Genomic DNA, 21,418 nt, shown 5'->3' with positions numbered 1-21,418 from the left:
ATGCCTTTCAGATATTTAAAGGGATCTTTGTAGAAGTCTGTTCTTGCTTTCTTCTTCTTTTTGCGTCGTTTCCTTAAATTCTCTGCTCTGCGCAGTTTTGAGAGCCTCTGTCTTAGGTCCTCTTGAAGGAGGTTGATGCCCTCCCTTTCTTCTGCTGTTGCTTTTTCCCACAACATCCTCAGGCCTCTTCTCTCTTTAACAGGTCGTTGGATTTCCTGGAGACAACGGGATTTGGGGGGAGGAGGCATATCTTTCCTGCTGACTTGTTCCTTTATTCCAAATTTCTCCTTTCTGTAGCTGTAGATCAGGTCACCCATCCTCTCTAACTTCTTTTCTGCTGATCCCTTGATGCCACTTAAGATCAGACTCACATCTGTATTGATGGTTTCCCACTCCTTGCTATTAGACTTTGGCCATTTCACCAACGGCTCACGCCTTGCATGTTCTCCACTTTACAATGTGCCTGGCTGTGTCTTGGACTGCTGCTTGTGCCTGAAACTTCTTGCACATCCCATAGGGTGCTGATACTCTGCGGACTGTGGGTTTCTTCCTGCCACTAAGTTTCATCTGACTGATTTGACCTTCCTCTTAACAGAATCTGGTCAATGCGGGGCCCTGGGTTGGAGATTTTCAAGCATTTCTTCCGTCCTTGATGAATTTTTAGACCATGAGTTGATGTTACTTTAGTCCAGCCACACCTACAGGTCTGAAGAACATATCCAGCTGCTGCTTTCTCAAGAGTATTGCCGTTTTCTTGATTCATTGTCGTGTCCATGCCAAGGTTCGTTACCGGGAGGTCAGTCAGAGAGTCTTCTTGCGCCCCCGCTCTCGCAGACTCTGGGGGTATACTTCTTTTTAAACTTCCTGTAGCCAAGTGAGGGTGGCTCTTGTGCCCTGACAAGGTGACGGAGCCTGCTGTTATGGGTAGCTAGCCCATAACAGCCCTGTTGGGGCCTATTTTCTCCTGTCAGCTGTCTCTCCAGCTGTCACACGGTCTTTCCCTTGTTGTCAGCTGCACTTTCACAGCAGTCACTGATTTTCTTCCAGAAGATCAGTAGAGCTACTAGGACTTGATGTTTCAATCCCTATGGTAAGTCGGCACTCTCGATGTTGGCAGTGAGTTTGGAGTAGTGTCAAGGAGGGAGGGTAGCTAAGTCTGTTCTTCGCTTCAGGGATGTGGCAGGCCAAGTCCAACGTGGGAGAGCCGGGCTTGGGCTTGTCCCAAAGGCTCCTCAATGGCAGAAGGCAACATCAGTGCAGAAGAGACGACTCATGGTGGAGGAGTTGAGAAGACAGGAGGAGGCAGAGCGACACGCCAGGGCCGTCTCAATGACCAAGCAGGGCCACTGGACTAATTGGGAGAGCCTGGAAAAGAGGAAACTTAGCTGGCGTGACATCTGGGAGATGGAGGGATCTCGGCTAAGTTTTGTCATCAGAGTCACTTATGACCTTTTACCCACACCCCAGAACTTGAACCAGTGGTGGGGAGAAGACCCTGCTTGCTTTCTTTGTCAAGCACCTGGATCACTAAGGCACATTTTAACTGGATGCACCACGAGCCTCATCCAGGGGCGGTACACTTGGCGGCATAACCAAGTTCTTGGACAGCTGGCATCAATCTTGGAACAGAGGCGAATCATCACAAATGCTCCCCCACAAACATCGGCAGGAAATGTCCACATTACACGATTTGTACCGGCAGGCCAACCTCCAGAGCACCATATAACATCAAAAGATGTAAGCATTCTGCAGGTTGCTTGGGATTGGAAAATGGACGTGGACTTGGCAAAAAAGCTTGTGTTTCCCCAGACATTGCAGCTACAACACTCTGGCCAGACATGGTCCTGTGGTCTACAACAGCCAAGCTGGCATATGTTGTGGAATTGATAGTAGCATGGGAAGATGGTGTCGAAGAAACTTACCAGAGGAAAAAGACTAAGTACTCTGAACTGGCAACTGAAGCTGCCCAGAGTGGCTGGAAGACCAACATTTTCCCTGTAGAAGTAGGATGCAGGGGATTCGTTGCTATATCTACAACCAGTCTATTGAAGAAGGTCGGGGTGAGGGGTCACTTCCTCCAACAAGCAATCAAGTCCTTGTCAAATGCAGCAGAAGAAAGCAGCAATTGGATTTGGATTAAAAGGAAAGGCAACAACTGGGCTGCAAGATGAAGACAGGAGGGTATGGAACTGAGGGGGGTGTATCTGGGATGCCAGGTAGCACCGTTGAGCCTTCTGGAGATGTCGTGGGCTTATCAATGAAACGTCAAAGAAGGAGGGTGCCCACCTGATGACCTTGATGATGTACCTACCCTCCCTCCTTGTCACCACTCCAAGCCCACTGCCAATATCAAGAGTGCCGACTTACAATAGGGATTGAAATATCAAGTCCTAGTAGCTCTACTGTTTGAGATTTCTTTTCCACAGGCTTTTTCATTTTAAAATTCGAAACGTTAATCAAAGAGGATTCTAGCTTAGGCTTGTACTTTTGGCTCTTCCCCTGAAGTCCTCATTCAGGCCCTTTTTATTTTGTTCCAAATAGTTGTGTGCTCCCTCTTCAAAGTCATCTTCATTTATGACTTTGCGTTTTTTTTTAAGGTCTGCTACAAAGAATTGGTTCTGTGGTGGATTCTTCAAAATCAGAACTGAGTAGTCTGTTGCTAGGATACAGGCATGAGATAGAGCAAGTAGCTCAGCTTTCTGGGCGGAGACAGCTGCTGCAAAGGAGACTTGCTCAATTACTTCACTGTCGTCACTTATTGCGTAGCCAGAACATCGTTTACCTGCTGGATCCACAAAAGAGCTTCCATCCTCATAAAATGTTGCCTCGTGCTTGAGGGTGTATTGCGGAAGGGATGGGAGAGTCTGTCCTTCTTTCATGGTGGGAGGGGTGCAGTTGGTGCGACTGACTTCTTGGCCTGAAATTGCTCAGAGATGGGGTACAACCTCTTGGGTTCAGTCATTATTAAAAGAGTGTCTTACCAGATGTCCTGTCTTCACCTTTGCCTCCTTCCAGTATCAGAGTTGGCCCGCGGCCAAATTTTGCCAGTCTCTCTCAGTGCTGGAGGTTTGTTTTGTCAGGGCGTAGGCAAGAAACCCTAGGTTCTTTGGCTTAAACCCAGGGCAAAGCCTAACGGTGGTATGGGAAACCACCAGTCCTGTCTGTCACCAAAGGGAATCCAGACCTTTAGCCAGTAATGCACTGCCCTCTTTTCCTTTAACCTCTCCAAACACCGCGACTGGGAACTTCTGTCCTTCGAGGGGTGCATAATATTGGCTTTCCTCAGTGGCTCACCCCGTAGGGTCATAGCACAGGGTCACATGGGGGTCGACTGCTGGCAGTGGGAGCTCAAATGAAGACGAGTCCGGATTAAGTGCCCACCACTGGGGATCAGTAACTGATGAAGCTGTGGGTTGTTCACTAGTCCCAAGGTGATACCCTTGTCTGTGCTTAGAATCTCGACTTCCAACAGAGCAAGTCTCACTCTGCTAGATTACACCCCATACTGCTGGCGGCTGTAAATGAAACCTTGCACTGGGTCCCCCTGGAATTCCACGTGCGTTCCGTGCTCCGGTGGTGGTGGTGGTTCTTCATCTTCATCTTCTTCATCTTCATTTCCGGCTGTTTAAAAGCATCTAGGTGTATTACAGCCCTCCGCAGGATGTATAACTAATTATAGAACTTCAAGGAACTCAAATTCTCGAATACAGCCTAGTCTCACGTATAAACTGAATGATAGGCTCTTCAGTCAGATGTTGATTCTCTTGATGGCCAAACAAAGATTTAATAGAAAACCAAAATAAATTTAAGCCAGATAGCCTCTTGAACAGTATGCTTCTTTCAATTTTGTATCGATTACAGCTCAGCAAAACATGCTGGACTGTCTCTGGACTACCACAGTCACCTAATCCAGTAGGATGTTTGCCTATTATCTTTAAATAATAGTTTAGCCCACAATGCCACAACCTAAGTCTTGTAAATTTCACCATATCTCTACGACTTAAAAGGTAACAGTCTGAGACCTTTTTAACTAGTGGGTGACTAGAAAAATAATGGCTGCCCCTTAATTCATTTTTCCAATCCTCCTGCCACTTCTTCTCTGTACCTTTTTAAATCCTACTTCTCAATTCTGCTCTGCCTAGGGGAACTCTAATTTCTACTTGCCTGCTCTGTAAGGAAGACTTTGCAATGCCATCCACAATTTCATTTCCCTCCACCCCAGCATGCCCAGGTATCCATGAAAATCTAACTGCACAACCCATCTTCCCTACTCTAAACAACACTAAGAGAATCTCAAGAACTATGTCAGGACGAGCTTTTGATTTACTCCCTTTTATAGACTCCATGGCAGCAGCAGAATCCGAACAGATGATAACCTTACGTGGTTGAGAGTCTTCTATCCACCATAAGGCCCAGAGGATTGCTAATAATTCTGTTGCAAAGACAGAAGCACCATCTGAAACTTGGTGACCAATCTTAACTCCAAGTTGAGACACATACATCCCAAATCCTGCCTTACTGCTCTCTGGGTCCACTGAGCCATCAGTAAAGATCTTCAGGTAAGATCCCCATGTATTATTTAAATATTCATTTGTGATCAACGCTGATAAAATTGCACTGCTTCCTTTAAGCTGAAAAAGGAGGAATAGGTCTACTTCTGGTTCTGGAAAGAGTCAAAAAGGGATGGGTGGCAGGCAAATTTGGCCAACTATGTATTCCTCAGTCAGTTTCAATTTCACAGCCCAATTATTAACCAAATCTGAAAATGGGTATCTTTTAATTTTACTTTGGCACTCTGACTTCCCCTGCTGTGATTGAATCCATTCAGTTTTACCCAATATTCCAGGCCCAACTGAATTCGTCTTAAATGCAGAGGCACTTCTCCCATCTCCACACATAGTGCTGGGACTGATGTTGTTCTAAAGGTTGCACAACAGAGTCTAAGTGCCTTGGACTGCACAGTGTCTAGTTTTCCAAGTACTGCCGTAGCAGTGGAACCATAAACAATACAACCATAATCTATAACTGATCTAATCATAGCTAGATATATTAAGTACATAGTTTCCCGCCCTGCTCCCCAGTCGCATCCAGCAATACTTCTCATAACATTTAAAACTTTCTCACACTTTCCAATGGTTTCATCTATATGAACCCTCCAAGTAAGTCTTTCATTAAACCAGACACCTAAAAACTTGAATACCTTGACTCTTTCTAGTGGAGAATCATATAGACACAATCCACAATCAGGAATCTTTCTTCTAAGGCCAAAAATCATGTATTTGAACTTAGAAGCAGAAATCCTGAAACGCCATTTATTTGCCCAGTTTTCAACTGATCTTAAAGCCTTTTGTACCTGCCTTAATAGATACTTGATGTTTCTTCCTCTTTTCCAGATTGCACCATCGTCTGCAAACAATGATTTGCCAAATCCTGTCCCTACCTGAGCAAAGATATCATTTATCATGACATTAAAAAGAACTGGACTAATGACACTTCCTTGAGGGGTACCATTATCTATTTTAACTGACTTGGAGCTTGTTCCACCTATTCTTACTTGAATTGTCCTTTCCTTAAGGAAATCTTTGATCCAATTAAACATTCTACCTCTAATTCCCGCATCATAGAGTTTAATTAATAAGCCATCCTTCCATAGTGAGTCATACGCTCTTTCAATATCTAGAAATACACTTACCATTACTTCTCTATTTTGAAACACTTTTTTAATATCATGATCTAAAAGGGCAACAGATTCCATTGTTGATCTTCCAGTTCTAAAACCATTTTGATAGGCAGAAAAACGTCCCTTATTTTCCAAAAAAAAACAAGTCTGTTGGTCACCATTTGTTCCATAGTTTTACAAAGCACTGACGCTAAAGTTGTAGGCTGATACGAGTTAGGACTAGACGCATCCTTACCTGGCTTTAAAACTGGAACTACCACTGCATGCTTCCATTCTACTGGTAATTTTCCTTCTTTCCACACTGAATTAAACAATGCTAGAATTCCTATCAATACAGAGTCATCTAAATGCTTAAGCAATTCATAACACAGTCCATCCCTGCCAGGAGAAGTGTTTGAACCTGATTGGACAGCTTCCTGCAATTCCTGAAGGGAGAAAAACAAATTTATGGAGCTATTATCATTCAAACTCCTGTCCAATTTCCAACTTTCCTTTAATATAATTTCCTTTATCAAATCACCTAACTCTCCAGAACTGTGTAACGCTTGGAACACTTCTACAAACATATCAGCCTTTTCCTTATTGGTTACAGCTTCAATATCTCCTTCCAGCAAAGCTGGGATAGATGGTTTCCTATATATCCCTGACATTCTGTGAATGATTGTCCATAGCTGCTTCACAGGTATCCCAGGGCCCAGTGTTCCACAAGATCTTCTCCAACTATCCCTCTTTGCATTTCTAATTCCTCTCCTTGCTACTGCTCTTTCCTTTTTATACTCCATGACATTATCTAACACTGGGCACTTTCTTAATTTCCTGTAAGCTCTATTTCTGTTTCTTACTGCTATATCACAATTTTTATTCCACCTCGGAACTAATGCTCGAGCCTTAAGCACATTCCGTAGCGGAATAGTCAACTGAGCAACTTTTTGAATTATAGAACCGAGGGATTCATTCCAATCATCCATGAAGCCCTCGCTATTAATCTCTCCTATTATATCCACAGCTTTCTCCTGGTACTCATCCCAATGGGCCAAAGAAAAATTATACCTGGCAGACCTCTCCTCAACTTCTACTATCAAATTTCTACCAAATTGACATAATATAGGATAGTGATCACTTCCTAGTGTGTATCTGTCCATAACATCCCATTCCCCAACCCTAGCTAAGTTTGAGGAAGTGATAGATAATTCTAAGTGACTATAAGTATTCTTTACAATATTAATTCTTGTAGGCCTTCCGTCATTTAGCAGTACCATGTTGTATTTACCTAGAAACTCCTCTATTACTGCTCCATTACTATCTTTACTTTCACTACCCTATATAGGATTATGAGCATTGAAATCTCCAACCCAGATTACTGGGGATCTTACTTTATTCATAATTTCATCCAAATCTGATAACATCACATTACCTGGTTTATAAAAGTTAATCAAACTTATTTGACCACGAGAGCTCCAAACCCCCACAGCCACAATTTCAAGGTTTGATTTAATATCAAGTCTTCTAAACTGGAGTCCTGTTTTTATGAAAGTTGCACACCCTCCACCAGATTTACCTGTTCTGTCAGCTCTCAAACTATCATATCCAGGGATCACAAAATCTAAATGAGGCTTTAACCATGTCTCCTGTATACAGATCAAATCAGGCAGGTCTTTAAAAGTTCCAATAAATCTTTTTAATTCTTGACCATTTGCAGATAAACTTCTTGCATTCCATTGTAATATTAAAAACATTGAAATACTAATTATTAGCTTCTTCATCCACATAAAGCTCCTCCATACTCTCTGATCCCAACAACTGGGAAGTATTCAGTGATTGTTTGTCTGTCATATACTCATGTAATTTTTTCCGGCAAAATCTGTTTAATATCAAGGAATCTCTCTGTAGCTCCAACAACTACTTTTATCATATCCGACCTCTTGGCTGTAGTTTTAGCCCCGACCAGTACATCAACAACAAACGCCAAAAAAGACTCTTTAGTCATCAACAACATGCCTGAAGGAACCATAGTTGGGAGAACTCGGAAAGAACTGACTCCCCATCATTCCAATCTTTTCTTTACTTATCCTTTGCTCTCTATCAACTTTCTTTACTGCTTCAGCATATGATATTTTTTGTTGGATACTAACATCCTGAATCTGCTTTGCCTTACTAAAATACTCACATCCTCTGAACGCCACTATATGGTCCCCTCCACAGTTACTGCATTTAGGCACCGCTGCCTTACATGCTTTAATATCATGATCCTCTCCACATTTCATACATCTTCTTTTACCTCGACATGAACCAGCAACATGTCCAAATCTCTGGCAATTATAACAGCGCAAGGGAGGCCTAATGTATTCTCTAACTTGATAAGACATGCACCCAAGATAGACCCTAGTTGGAAGAACATCACCTGCAAAAACCAGAAGAACAGGGGAATCCCAGTTACCACCTTCTCTGGATTTTAATTGTTTGGCTTCAAGCACTCGAGCACCTTTAATATTGTCCAAAATTTCCTGTTTAGTCATGCCAGACCAAATATCATACACTACCCCCTTAACTCCCTTCCTTTCTTTCAGAGTAATACACTCCACTTTCACAACCAATTTTCCCACCATTTTATATGTCATATTGGTCAATATCTTTGCAACAAATTTTCAGCAATCCATTAGACAAAATCTTGGCCTGGAATCCTTTACCTATTTGGTTCTCTGATGCTGCTGCCACTTTGAAAGGATTAAGGGCTCTAAATCCTTCTTTTCCTTCCTTCTGACCTTTAATTTCATACAGAACTATAAATTCCTCCAATTCACCCATTTTCCTCAATTTGTTGTCCCCCATTACTTCAGGTCTTTCACTTGATGCACCCCTTTTTTGGCTACCCTTACTTCTGGAGTATTCCACAGTCTCCCGCCCTCCCCCTTCAATCTCAACTCCCCCCGCCTCCCCTTTGCAGCCATAGGCTACAAACTAACCCTTTCCAAACTACTAGGCTCCTCCACGCCAAAGTCCCCACCCACTCAATCAACAGCCCCAACTGCCAGTCCACACCAAAAACCAGCCGGCCACCACACCAGCCATTTTCCAACCCATGCTTCGGTTCCCATTTCTGATCTCCAGGTATAGCCCGCTGGCGTCCTTCTTCCCGCCGAACATATTCACATTTAATATTAGTTCCCCTCTGGGTTGATCGGGATTCGAAAGCCCGGTCCCAGTTATATGTCAAAGTTCGTCACATTCGATTTTGGACATTGCGAGGCCAATCCGTATTATTAGTTTTAATCATGTTGGCTAACTTAATTGGTAAGCATTGAAGCAGTAAGGCATTAAACTGGGGGGACGGATTCCCACTATTTAAAGGATTAGTCTCCTGTGAAAGTGCCGTAGCAGGCCACAAATTGCTCCCGATTTCTTGGGCTTAGGTTTGCATTAAAGTAACCATATATGTATAAATACTTCAATGATATTTACAGGTTGTTGGAGAGCCCTCTCCTTGGCTTGAATAATCTGGTCTGTCTGTCCATTCTCATTATGGATTCCCACCTGTAACTCCTGATAGGTTTCATATCTTTTTTTTCAAAGATTCAAAAACTTTATTGTCATTCTAACCATACATCAGCTCTGCAGGGCAGAACGAGACAGCGTTTCTCAGGGGCAGTGCAATCAAGCATAACAAATGCAACACTAAATAATAAACATCACAATATATAGTAAAACACAACAGCCACATGTCAGTTAAAATCAGTTATAAGTGTCCAGTGCAAGTTAAAAGTGTCCAAAGCAGAGTCAGGTAGAGCAGCATTTAGCAGTCTGACTGCCTGTGGGAGGAAGCTGTTTAGTAGCCTTGTGGTTTTAGTTTTGATGCTCCTGTAACGTTTGCCTGATGGCAGAAGAACAAACAGTTCACGGAGAGAGTGTGAGGGGTCTTTAATGATGTACCGTGTCTTCTGGAGGCATTGACTCTGAAAGAGGTCTTCGACAGAAGGTATGGAGACACTAATAAACTTCTCTGCTCCCCTAACCACCCTCTGCAAGGCTTTTTTGTCGACAGCATTGCAGCTGGAGTACCAGGTTGTGATACAAAAGGTCAGCACACACTCAACCACGCCTCTGTAGAATGTAGTTAAGACGTTAGTGGGGAGTGATGCTTGTTTAAGCTTCCTCAGAAAGTGAAATCTCTGCTGGGCCTGTTTCACAATCCCAGTGGTATTCCTGGACCAGGTGAGATTGTCCAAGATCTGCAGCCCAAGGAACTTGATGTTTTCCACTCTCTCCACTGTGGAGCCGCTGATGCTGAGGGGTGTGTGCTCAGGCTGAGACCGTCTGAAATCAACAATCATCTCCTTGGTTTTGGTGATATTAAGCATCAAGTTGTTATCCCTGCACCAGCTCTCTAGGTGTTTGACCTCCTCCCGGTACATAGTTTCATCATTTTTGCTGATGAGCCCCACCACTGTGGTATCATCTGCAAATTTAATGATCAGGTTCTCCTTGAATCTGGCTGCACAGTCATGTGTTAGCAGTGTAAACAGCAATGGGCTAAGCACACAGCCTTGTGGGGATCCAGTGCTCAGTGTGATGGAGTCAGAGATGTTCCTGCCAACACGGACTTGATTCTGCCTTCCACTTCCGCCCCTCATCAGCTGAGAGAATCATGCTGTGGAGACCGAATAAATCTTGTGGGGTTGCATTATACACATTATACACGCATTATACTGCGGACATATTGAGCAAACTGTGCTGGTTGTTCTTTTCCGTCTGGGGCCTGATTTATGATCATTATCAGTTCTTGAGGCTTCCAGGATGCATACACAGGAATTACTGAGAGCTGTCGTTCCTCGGCTGCTCGTGGACTGGACAGCATTCGGGTGGGCAATTGTCTTTGTGGAGCCGTTAACTCTGGGGTTTTTATTGGATTCTTCCCTCCCTGTCTCAGAATAATCCTCTGTATTCCCTTCCTGGATCTCAGGGTACAAAGAGCCTCCCCTTCCCTGCCGCCGCAGTTTTACCCGAGCGGCCACTGTATCTAAGTACTGGGAGAATTAGGGTTTGGGAGCACTGGGTGCACTTGGCCCCTGGTAAGGTGGATACGGTGGGTGCCCAATCCTCATCGCGGTCATTGTCCTCAAATAGGGTCGGTATGCCAGACATGCGTTCGGGATCCCATATTAGCCCTAGATCTCGCGCGTGGCACTGCCGATCTTAAACCTTCCTGTCTGTCCATATCTGCTCTGCCTTTGCCTGTTTTCTTTGTTTCTCGTTCTCTCTTTCTTCTCCCTTCTACCCATTCGCACTCCCTCTTTAATGTTTCCTGACTCTTGGGATTTCCTTTTGATATACGTATCCTTTTATCACAGGCATTGTTCCTCCAACTGGCCAGTAAAGTACTATTCCATTTGGTATCAGCTTTATCTTTTCATTCTTAAATCAATAATTTCCACTTTTTACCGCAATTCTTTTTCAAATTAAATTTACTGCTTGTTCACAAGAGGTTATGTCCTAAGTTCCCCCTAATGGCCACCCGGCCTTTCCTAGTTTCTTAGTCAGTGCTACACTTAACATCCAGAGATCCTTTTCCTCATCTGGCTTTTGTTCACACACAGACTGCAAGGGAGTTCCCTTGCCTGCTGTATCCAAAGTCTGCCCCATCCTGTGCTGATTATACAGCTTAATCGACCAGACCAGAGACCCATTGCCCAATTAATTCAGTCGACTCAATCGACCAGGCCAAGGACCTGTTGCCCAATTATACAAATAGACTGGGCCCTTTCCTTGCCCGTTACCCAATTAGTTAAGACGACTTAATTATACAGTTCAATTGACCAGGTCAGAGACCTGTTACCCAATTCTTCAGCACCTCAGACCTTAACACTTAAAAAACAACTGCTTACCTTATTCTCCTGGTCCGGGTGGTTCGCTGGATCCCGTCAAGGTACAGGTTCCTCGGGGCGAGGGGCAATAGTTTTTCGAACGAGTGGAGGGACGGTCAGAGGTAAAACACTTCGGGGCGCCCTACCACCCGTTTACACTCACCCGGAATACCCCGTCACTTATTCAGCCCGTAGGGACTTTCCCTATGTTGGGATCTGAGTCACAGCACCAAATGTAAACTTAACTTTTGCCAGACCAAATAATCACACCACACACAAGTCTTTACTTTAACCTTTCACTAGTTTATTATTCGAGCTCAGCCGGCGAGAAAACTCAAAGCCGAACATCAAAGAAACAGAGTTTCTACCTGTCTCTCTGGCAGCTCAAACGAGCTTCTGATTTAACAAGCTGGAATGTTACAATTTATAGGACTAACAGACAAAGAACACTTAGTTACCATGATATTACCGCCAAGTCAGTTAGAGCAAACTTAATTAATTAGATAAGAGAGTACACTAAATCACGGGTTTTAATTACAGACAAATTCTTGCCTTATCAGTAAAACTTGAATGGACAAAAGGTGGCAACATAGATCAATATGTGAACTCATAAGACATGATGTATGCAGCATGTGTGAATACAGCCCACAGATCGTTCTCAAAGGGACAGCTGTGAGTTGTTAAAACAAAAACAATGAAGGAGGTTTTTTTTCAGTCAAGGACAGTCTCTCCAACTTTTCACAGAACAGAGCATACACAAGCCGGCACCTAATTTTAACCCGCTATTTACCAGAATCAGAGAATCATTTCTTACTTTCCCAACACCCTTAACCTTCATCATGCTGGAGCTTTTGGAAAGCATCAAGTTGGATAAGTCTCTGGAATCGGACGAGATGTACCCCAGGCTACTGTGGAAGGCGAGGGAGGAGATTGCTGAGCCTGAAGCAATGATCTTTACATTATCGATGGGGATGGGGGAGATTCCGGGGGATTGGAAGGTTGCAGATGTTGTTCCCCTATTCAAGAAAGGGAATAGAGATGGCCCAAGAGTCTTACACTAGTGAGTCTTACTTCAGTGGTTGGTAAGTTGATGGAAAAGATCCCGAGAGGCAAGATTTATGAACACTTGGAGAGGCATAATATGATCAGGAATAGTCAGCATGGCTTTGTTAAAGGCACGTTGTGCCTTACAAGCCTGATTAAATTTTCTGAGTATGTGACCAAACATGTTGATGAAGGTAGAGTAGTAGATATAGTGTATATGGATTTCAGCAAGGCATTTGATAAGGTACCCCATGCGAGGCTCTTTGAGAAGTAAGGATGCATGGGATCCAAAGGGACCTTGCTTTGTGGATCCAGAATTGGCATGCTCACAGAAGGCAAAGAATGGTTGTAGACGAGTTATATTCTGCACGGAGGTTGGTGACCAGTGGTGTGCTTCAGGGATCTGTCCTGGGATCCCTTCTCTTCGTGATTTTGATAAATGACTTGGATGAGGACATGGAGGGATAGGTTAGTGAAGGATACAAAGTTGGTGGTGTTGTGGATAGTGTGGAGAGCTGTCAGAGGTTACAGCGGGACATCGGTAGAATGCAAAACTTGGCTGAAAAGTGGCAAATGGAGTTTAACCCAGATAAGTGTGATGTGCTTCATTTTGGTAAGTCAAGTATGATGGCAGAATGTAGTATGAGTGGTGAGACACTTGGCAGTGTGGAGGACCAGAGGGATCTTGGGGTCCGACTCCATGGGACACTCAAAGCTGCTGGGCAGGTTGAATCTGTGGTTAAGAAGGCATACGGTGCATTGGCCTTCATCAACCGTGGGACTGAGTTTCGAAGCTGACAGGTAATGTTACAGCAGTACAGGACACTGGTCAGACCCCACTTGTGCTCAGTTCTGGTCAACTCACTACAGGAAGCATGTGGAAACTATAGAAAGGGTGCAGAGAAGATTTGCAAGGATGCTGCCCGGATTGGGGAGCATGCCTTACGAGAATAGGTTGAGCGAACTTGGCCTTTCCTCCTTGGAGTGATGGAGGATGAGAGGTGACCTGATAGAGGTGTACAAGAGACATTGATCATGTGGATAGTCAGAGGCTTTCTCCCAGGGCTGAAATGGCTATCACGATAGGGCACAGTTTTAAGGTGCTTGGAAGTAGGTACAGAGGATATGCCAGGGGGAAGTTCTTTACTCAGAGATTGGTGTGTACATGGAATGTGCTGCTGGTGATGGGGGTGGAGGCGGATACGATAGGGTCTTTGAAGAGACTCTTGGACAGGTACATGGAGCTCAGAAAAACAGAGCGCTATTGGTTACCCAAGGTAATTTCTGAAGTAAGTACATGTTCTGCTCAGCATTGTGGGCCAAAGGGCCTGGATTGTGTTGTTTCTATGTTTCTAATTAAAAATTCCATTTGATCACTGTGGTAACAAAGTTGGGGTAAGGAAAAGGATGGCATTGGTATAAAAATCAGAGGATGGGGAGAGCTCAAGCAAGAGATGGTTATAAAAGGAGGGAAGAAGTTATACTTCCACGTTTACATATTGGACGTAATCGGTTGGATAATTCCTCGTTCAGAATTACTGTGCATGATACAGGCATTTGTAGGGAGTGCACTTGTCAACAAACAGTGCCGCATAGATTGTTTCAATGCAGTTCCTATGAGGTGCAAAGGAAATGTCAATTGCTAAATTGAGATCTTTAGGACAGACACAGTTAACGTGGAAAGTTGGCTGGGATGTACTGCCACCGTAATGCATAGAAGTGCAGATCTGACTTTCTGAAAAGCAATAGAATTTTTGATATTACTTAATTTTCATCTTGGAGGGGAATTGAAGTGTGTTAAACATGACTCGAAGTAGAAGAAGAAACTTAACCGTGGTCTTCAAATATCGTGGTTTATCAGGTACTTGACAAAGGTCTTTCAAAAGAAGTGAGGTTTCAGCTGAGTGGTCATCATATGCGTGGATAGGGTTAGAGTTGGGAGCTGGAGGCTTTGGCAAGAAGAGGTGGAGGTTAAGGTGAGTTTCTAGTGAGTTGCTTTCATTCCTTGTCTGTTAGGCCTGGCCAGAGTAGTGAGAATGGATCCATGGTCAGTGGTGTGTTCTTCATGCCAGATTTGGGAGTTCTGTGAGACCTCCAGTGCACTTTATAATTGCATCACTGTAAAGTTCATCCAGCTGCACCTCCTTAGAGACCGTGTTGGGGAACTGGAGCTGCAACTGGATGACCTTCGGCTGATATGGGAGAATGAGGAGATGATAGATGAGAGGTTCAGAGAGGCAGTCACCCTTAAGTTGCAGGAGGCAGGTGAATGCCAGGAGACGGATCGAGAAGACAGACAGAACAAAGAATACCCGTGGCTGTTCCCCTCAATAACAGGTATATCACTTTGGATACTGCTGAAAATCTGTCTGAACCACCACCCCTGGCAGTGCATTCCACCACTTACCGGTCCTGTAAAACACTGGTCCCCAACCACTGGGCCGCGAGGAAACGATATGATTTGACGATATGAGTCAGCTGCACCTTTCCTCATTCCCTGTCACGCACTGTTGAACTTGAACACCACCACCCCCCTGTCGGTAACCCATAGCCCTTTGTTTTTCTGAGCTCCATGTACCTATCCAGGAGTCTCTTCAAGGACTCTATTGTATCCGCCTCCACCACCATCGCCGGCAGCCGATTCCACGCACTCCCCAATCTCTGCATAAAGAACTTCCCCTTGGCATCTCCCCTGTACCTACTTCCAAGCACCTTAAAACTGTGCCCTCTCGTGATAGCCATTTCATCCCTGGGAAAAAGCCTCTGACTATCCACATGATCAATGTTTCTCGTCATCTCGTACACCTCTATCAGGTCACCTCTCATCCTGGTAGGAATGTGGAGTGACTTCCTCTTGCACGTATCCTGACATGGACCAAGTTCCAGAATTGTGAACTCGGATTCGAGTTTGATCTCCAGGCTTCAGAACTGGTATGCTTTTAGTAGACTTTACATGATACCATTTCCCTTTTTCTTTCTTTCGCCAGTTTGACCCTGTGTGCTCCTGTAGGTGTCAACGTATTTTTGTAGGGCTCTCAGTATACTAGATGGAGTGTTAACTGTTGATCGCTTATTACCACAATGGCTTCTCTGAAGTGTTATATTAAAATGGCTTCTCGTAATGTTAACTGCTGAGCAAGGGGTTCTCTGAACTGCAATGTTTGGGTTATACAGTGTGAAAATGGAAATTGTATTCATTTGTTAGCCAATGGAAGTCATGTTCTGTTATCTTCTATATGTATGCTGAGTTGAGGTGTGCGGACTTTTTCGGGAGGCGAGCAGAGAGGACGGACGTGTGAGGAAGAACTCCCCCTGTGCACCTTTTGGAAGAAGAAGCGTGAGCATGTCTCGTCCTGCTCCACGGTTTGGATCCTTGATCGGAATTTGATCTTGGAGGATTCAGCGGCGAGGTGCTGGGCTTGCCGGCCCTTCACCTCTCGCAATTCCTCCCTGACATCCACCCCCTTTGACTGCAGAAGGAGAAGTTGCTGCAACTCTGTCTGGAGTTTACGCAGTTCCCTCTGCTCCTGACTTGTTTTCTAGATACCCTTGCGAATGAAGAACCTCCTGATGTTCTCCTTGGTGGCTTCCCACCAGTGAACCGGGGAATCAAAGAAGGCTTTCAGGGTTCTCTAACCTGTGTACTCCCTCTCTAGTTTCTCGATGTTCTCTGGGGCCAGCAGCTTTACATTGAGCTTCCAAGTCCCCCTGCCTGCCTTTTGGTCCTCCCATAAGAGACAGGTGGCTCGTAGAAGGCGGTGGTCAGAGAAGAACACCGGTGTGACGTCGGTGGACCTGACCATGAGGGACTCTGACAGGAAGAGAGCAGAAGTCAGGAACAGGAAGGGAGCAGTTACTCTATTGGGAGTATTCTATAGGCCCCCTGGTAGCAGCAGAGATACAGAGGAGCAGATTGGGAGGCAGATTTTGGAAAGGTGCAAAAGTAACAGGGTTGTTATCATGGGTGACTTTAACTTCCCTAATATTGATTGGCACCTGATTAGTTCCAAGGGTTTAGATGGGGCAGAGTTTGTTAAGTGTGTCCAGGATGGATTCCTATCACAGTATGTGGACAGGCCGACCAGGGGGAATGCCATACTAGATCTAGTACTAGGTAATGAACCGGGTCAGGTCACAGATCTCTCAGTGGGTGAGCATCTGGGGGACAGTGACCACCGCTCCCTGGCCTTTAGCATTATCATGGAAAAGGATAGAATCAGAGAGCACAGGAAAATTTTTAATTGGGGAAAGGCAAATTACGCGGCTATAAGGCTAGAACTTGTGGGTGTGAATTGGGATGATGTTTTTGAAGGGAAGTGTACTATGGACATGTGGTCGATGTTTAGAGATCTTTTGCAGGATGTTAGGGATAAATTTGTCCCGGTGAGGAAGACAAAGAATGGTAGGGTGAAGGAACCATGGGTGACAAGTGAGGTGGCAAATCTAGTCAGGTGGAAGAAGGCAGCATACATGAGGTTTAGGAAGCAAGGATCAGATGGGTCTATTGAGGAATAGAGGGAAGCAAGAAAGGAGCTTAAGAAGGGGCTGAGAAGAGCAAGAAGGGGGCATGAGAAGGCCTTGGCGAGTAGGGTAAAGGAAAACCCCAAGGCATTCTTCAATTATGTGAAGAAAAATAGGATGACAGGAGTGAAGGTAGGACCGATTAGAGATAAAGGTGGGAAGATGTGCCTGGAGGCTGTGGAAGTGAGCGAGGTTCTCAATGAATACTTCTCTTCGGTATTCACCAATGAGAGGGAACTTGATGATGGTGAGGACAATATGAGTGAGGTTGATGTTCTGGAGCATGTTGATATTAAGGGAGAGGAGGTGTTGGAGTCGTTAAAATACATTAGGACAGATAAGGCCCCGGGGCCTGACGGAATATTCCCCAGGCTGCTCCACAAGGCGAGAGAAGAGATTGCTGAGCCTCTGGCTAGGATCTTTATGTCCTCGTTGTCCACGGGAATGGTACCGGAGGATTGGAGGGAGGCGAATGTTGTTCCTTTGTTCAAAAAAGGTAGTAGGGATAGTCCAGGTAATTATAGACCAATGAGCCTTACGTCTGTGGTGGGAAAGCTGTTGGAAAAGATTCTTAGGGATAGGATCTATAGGCATTTAGAGAATCATGGTCTGATCAGGGACAGTCAGCATGGCTTTGTGAAGGGCAGATCGTGTCTAACAAGCCTGATAGAGTTCTTTGAGGAGGTGACTAGGCATATAGATGAGGGTAGTGCAGTGGATGTGATCTATATGGATTTTAGTAAGGCATTTGACAAGGTTCCACACGGTAGGCTTATTGAGAAAGTTAGAAGGCATGGGATCCAGGGAAGTTTGGCCAGGTGAATTCAGAATTGGCTTGCCTGCAGAAGGCAGAGGGTGGTGGTGGAGGGAGTACATTCAGATTGGAGGATTGTGACTAGTGGTGTCCCACAAGGATCTGCTCTGGGACTTCTACTTTTCCTGATTTTTATTAACGACCTGGATGTGGGGTAGAAGGGTGGGTTGGCAAGTTTGTAGATGACACAAAGGTTGGTGGTGCTGTAGATAGTGTAGACGATTGTCAAAGATTGCAGAGAGACATTGATAGGATGCAGAAGTGGGCTGAGAAGTGGCAGATGGAGTTCAACCCGGAGAAGTGTGAGGTGGCACACTTTGGAAGGACAATCTCCAAGGCGGAGTACAAAGTAAATGGCAGGATACTTGGTAGTGTGGAGGAGCAGAGGGATCTCGGGGTACATGTCCACAGATCCCTGAAAGTTGCGTCACAGGTGGATAGGGTAGTTAAGAAAGCTTATGGGGTGTTAGCTTTCATAAGTCGACGGATAGAGTTTAAGAGTCGCGATGTAATGATGCAGTTCTATAAAACTCTGGTTAGGCCACACTTGGAGTATTGTGTCCAGTTCTGGTCACCTCACTATAGGAAGGATGTGGAAGCATTGGAAAGGGTACAGAAGAGATTTACCAGGATGCTGCCTGGTTTAGAAAGTATGCATTATGATCAGAGATTAAGGGAGCTAGGGCTTTACTCTTTGGAGAGAAGGAGGATGAGAGGAGACATGATAGAGGTGTACAAGATAATAAGAGAAATAGATAGAGTGGATAGCCAGTGCCTCTTCCCCAGGGCACCACTGCTCAATACAAGCGGATGTGGCTTTAAGGTAAGGGGTGGGAAGTTCAAGGGGAATATTAGAGGAAGGTTTTTTTACTCAGAGAGTGGTTGGTGCGTGGAATGCACTGTCTGAGTCAGTGGTGGAGGCAGATACACTCGTGAAGTTTAAGAGACTACTAGACAGGTATATGGAGGAATTTAAGGTGGGGGCTTATATGGGAGGCAGGGTTTAAGGGTCGGCACAACATTGTGGGCTGAAGGGCCTGTACTGTGTTGTACTATTCTATATTCTATGTTCTAAGAGGAAGTCGATCCGGGAGCAGGCTGAGTCCGACCGTGTCCAGGCGGCTTGTGGCTGTGCTCCACCTGTGGGGGTGCCAAAGGCGTCGCGCAGCTTGGCTGTCTTCACCGTTTCCCTCAGGAGTCTAGAGGTACTGTCCAGCCTGCCATCGGCTCTGCCGGATCTTCCAGCCGCATCAATGGTGCAGTTGAAGTCTCCGGCCAGAACAACCGGCTGGGACGTCACCAGCAGCTGTGGGAGCTGCTCGAAGACGGCCAGCCGCTCGCTCCGCATGGGGGAGGCGTACACGTTGATCAGCCGGAGCGGAGTGTCCCGGTATTTGACGTCTGCTACCAGGAGGTGCTTCGCAACCACCTCTTTAACTTGGGTGATTGAGAAGTTGCCTCCCCGCAGCAGAATCCCCAGGCCAGAAGTGCGACAATCGTTGCCCCCCGACCACACAGACAAACCTTTGGTCCACCTCCGGTAGTTGCGGAGGTGTGGTAGTCCGCACTCCTGGAGGAAGGTCACGTCGGCCTTTACAGTGTCCAAGTACTGGAGCGTGTTGACGCATCGCCCCATACTTTTCAAATTGCGCACGTTCAAGCACTCCAATTTAAGGTCTGCCATCTTTGTAAGTCCTTTATTTCGACTGCTCTCCTTCCTCACCCTTGCAGTCCTGAGCCTTCATGCCCACCGCCTTTGTGAAGTCTTTCACCTTCTGTGGGCTCAGGTACTGCAGGTTATACTCCCCCGGGTGTGGCAGTTCTGGTACTGAGCCTGGGGGGTTGTTGACTTCCTGGGCTGCTGGGTGACAGCCGTGGCTCTGCTCCCGGATTCCCGGAGCTGGGTGTCTCTGCTGCTCTCCGCCTCCTGTACTTGGGGGGTGGCCAGCAGACTTTCTCCCTCCTCTCTCCTCCTCTCCGCCTGCTCTGCCAGCTGCCTCCTCCGCCGGGGCTGCTGGCCTCCCCCAACTCCTTCCTCCTCTGAAGAGGACAGGGTACCGGAGACTGTGTGGTTCACTGCCATTTTCTTTTGTTCCTCCGCCTTCTGTCGATTGGCCGCTGCCTTGAGGGTCTTTTTGCGTTTGGCCACGACGCTCCATCCGCTTTCCACTTCGGCTCTCCCCTCCTCCATGGACTCCTCCTCGTCGTTTGCCGGGTCCTGGAGGGTCTGCAGGGGGGTGGCAGGTCTTGGGGTGCTTGCAGCTTCTTCCCTGGTATCGTCGTCCGTCTTGTCGGGTGCCTCGTCTGCAGCGCTGGCGGGTACGCCCGAACCTGCCGGGGCCCTTTCTGTGCCAGCACCTCCCCTGGTCACCTGTGCGTAGGTGCCCCCATGTCTCGGGCGGGCTCTGTACAGGTGGCCAGCCTGTCCGCACGCAGAGGTTACAGGACTTGGCCTGCATGCAGTCTTTGGTCAGCTGGCCCTCCGTTTTACAGTTCTTGCACATCACCACCCTGCACTGGGCTGCGATGTGCCCCGCCTTGCTGCAGTTTCAGCACACCCTGGGTTGCCCCGCGTACACCACGAAGCCTCGGTTCCCTCCGATGGCGAAGACCGAGGGGGGGGGGGGTGGATGACGCAGCTGTTGGAGTCCAACCTCAGCTTCACCTTGACCTGCCGCTTGCTGGTCCAGATCCCCAGTCCGTCCTTCACGTCCGCTGGAGTTCCTACGCTCTCCATATACCGAGCGAGGAATGTAAGAACGTCCACCACTGGCATGTACAGGCTAACCATCTGGACCGTGATTGTCCGTTCCTGCTGGGTGGCAGTCGCAAAGAGGGCCTGTGCTTTCAACAGCGACAGTGGCGCCTCTCCCCCCTTCAGCTGAAACTGCTGGTGCAGCTTCTGCCAGCCTGCAGCCTGCTGGAAGGTGACGTCGAAGAAGCCGGCGAAATCTTGCACGCAGCAGATGTCCTGGGGCGTAAATCTGCAGCATTCCATCAAGACCTTCCGGATGAAGATCTTTTGGGTGAAGCCGGTGCCCCCGTTCCGGTCTCGCACAGTCAGCCTGACAGTGTTCTTGATTTCTGGACCTCGAGCCGATGTGCTGGTCTCTGCAGCCATCTTCCTCACCGCTGTCGTCGCTGGTATGGGGTGTTAGATTGGAAGCCAGTCAGCATTAGGATGCACCCCTGCGTCAGCGCGAAATCTTCTCCTCCGCCTTCTGATCTGATAAGAACAGATACTACACTTGATCTTAGCCAAAAGGCCGAGAAGTGATGTATTGTCAATATTAAACCGGTCCGCGGTGCAAAAAAGGTTGGGGACCCCTGCTGTAAAGTATGTCCCTGTGACCTGCTCCCTATGCTTTCGTCCAATCTCCTTAAAATTATGACGTCTCATTTTAGCCATTGCTGCCCTGGGAAATAGGCACTGGTTGTTCACTCTGCATTTGTCTCTTAACATCTTGTACTCCACTATCAAGCCACCTCTCATTCCATTTG

General features: G+C 46.3%; 1 pseudogene; it reads right to left on the bottom strand.

The window, feature by feature from the left end:
• Positions 1 to 21,063: 21,063 nt before the first annotated feature.
• LOC140191965 (U2 spliceosomal RNA) lies at positions 21,064 to 21,195 on the bottom strand (annotated as a pseudogene).
• Positions 21,196 to 21,418: the final 223 nt, after the last annotated feature.

The sequence above is a fragment of the Mobula birostris genome, chromosome X (assembly GCF_030028105.1).
Source record: "Mobula birostris isolate sMobBir1 chromosome X, sMobBir1.hap1, whole genome shotgun sequence".
Classification (NCBI taxonomy): Eukaryota; Metazoa; Chordata; class Chondrichthyes; order Myliobatiformes; family Myliobatidae; genus Mobula; species Mobula birostris.
Note: the sequence above shows the minus strand (reverse complement) of the source record. Positions and strands in the feature narration are given on the sequence as shown.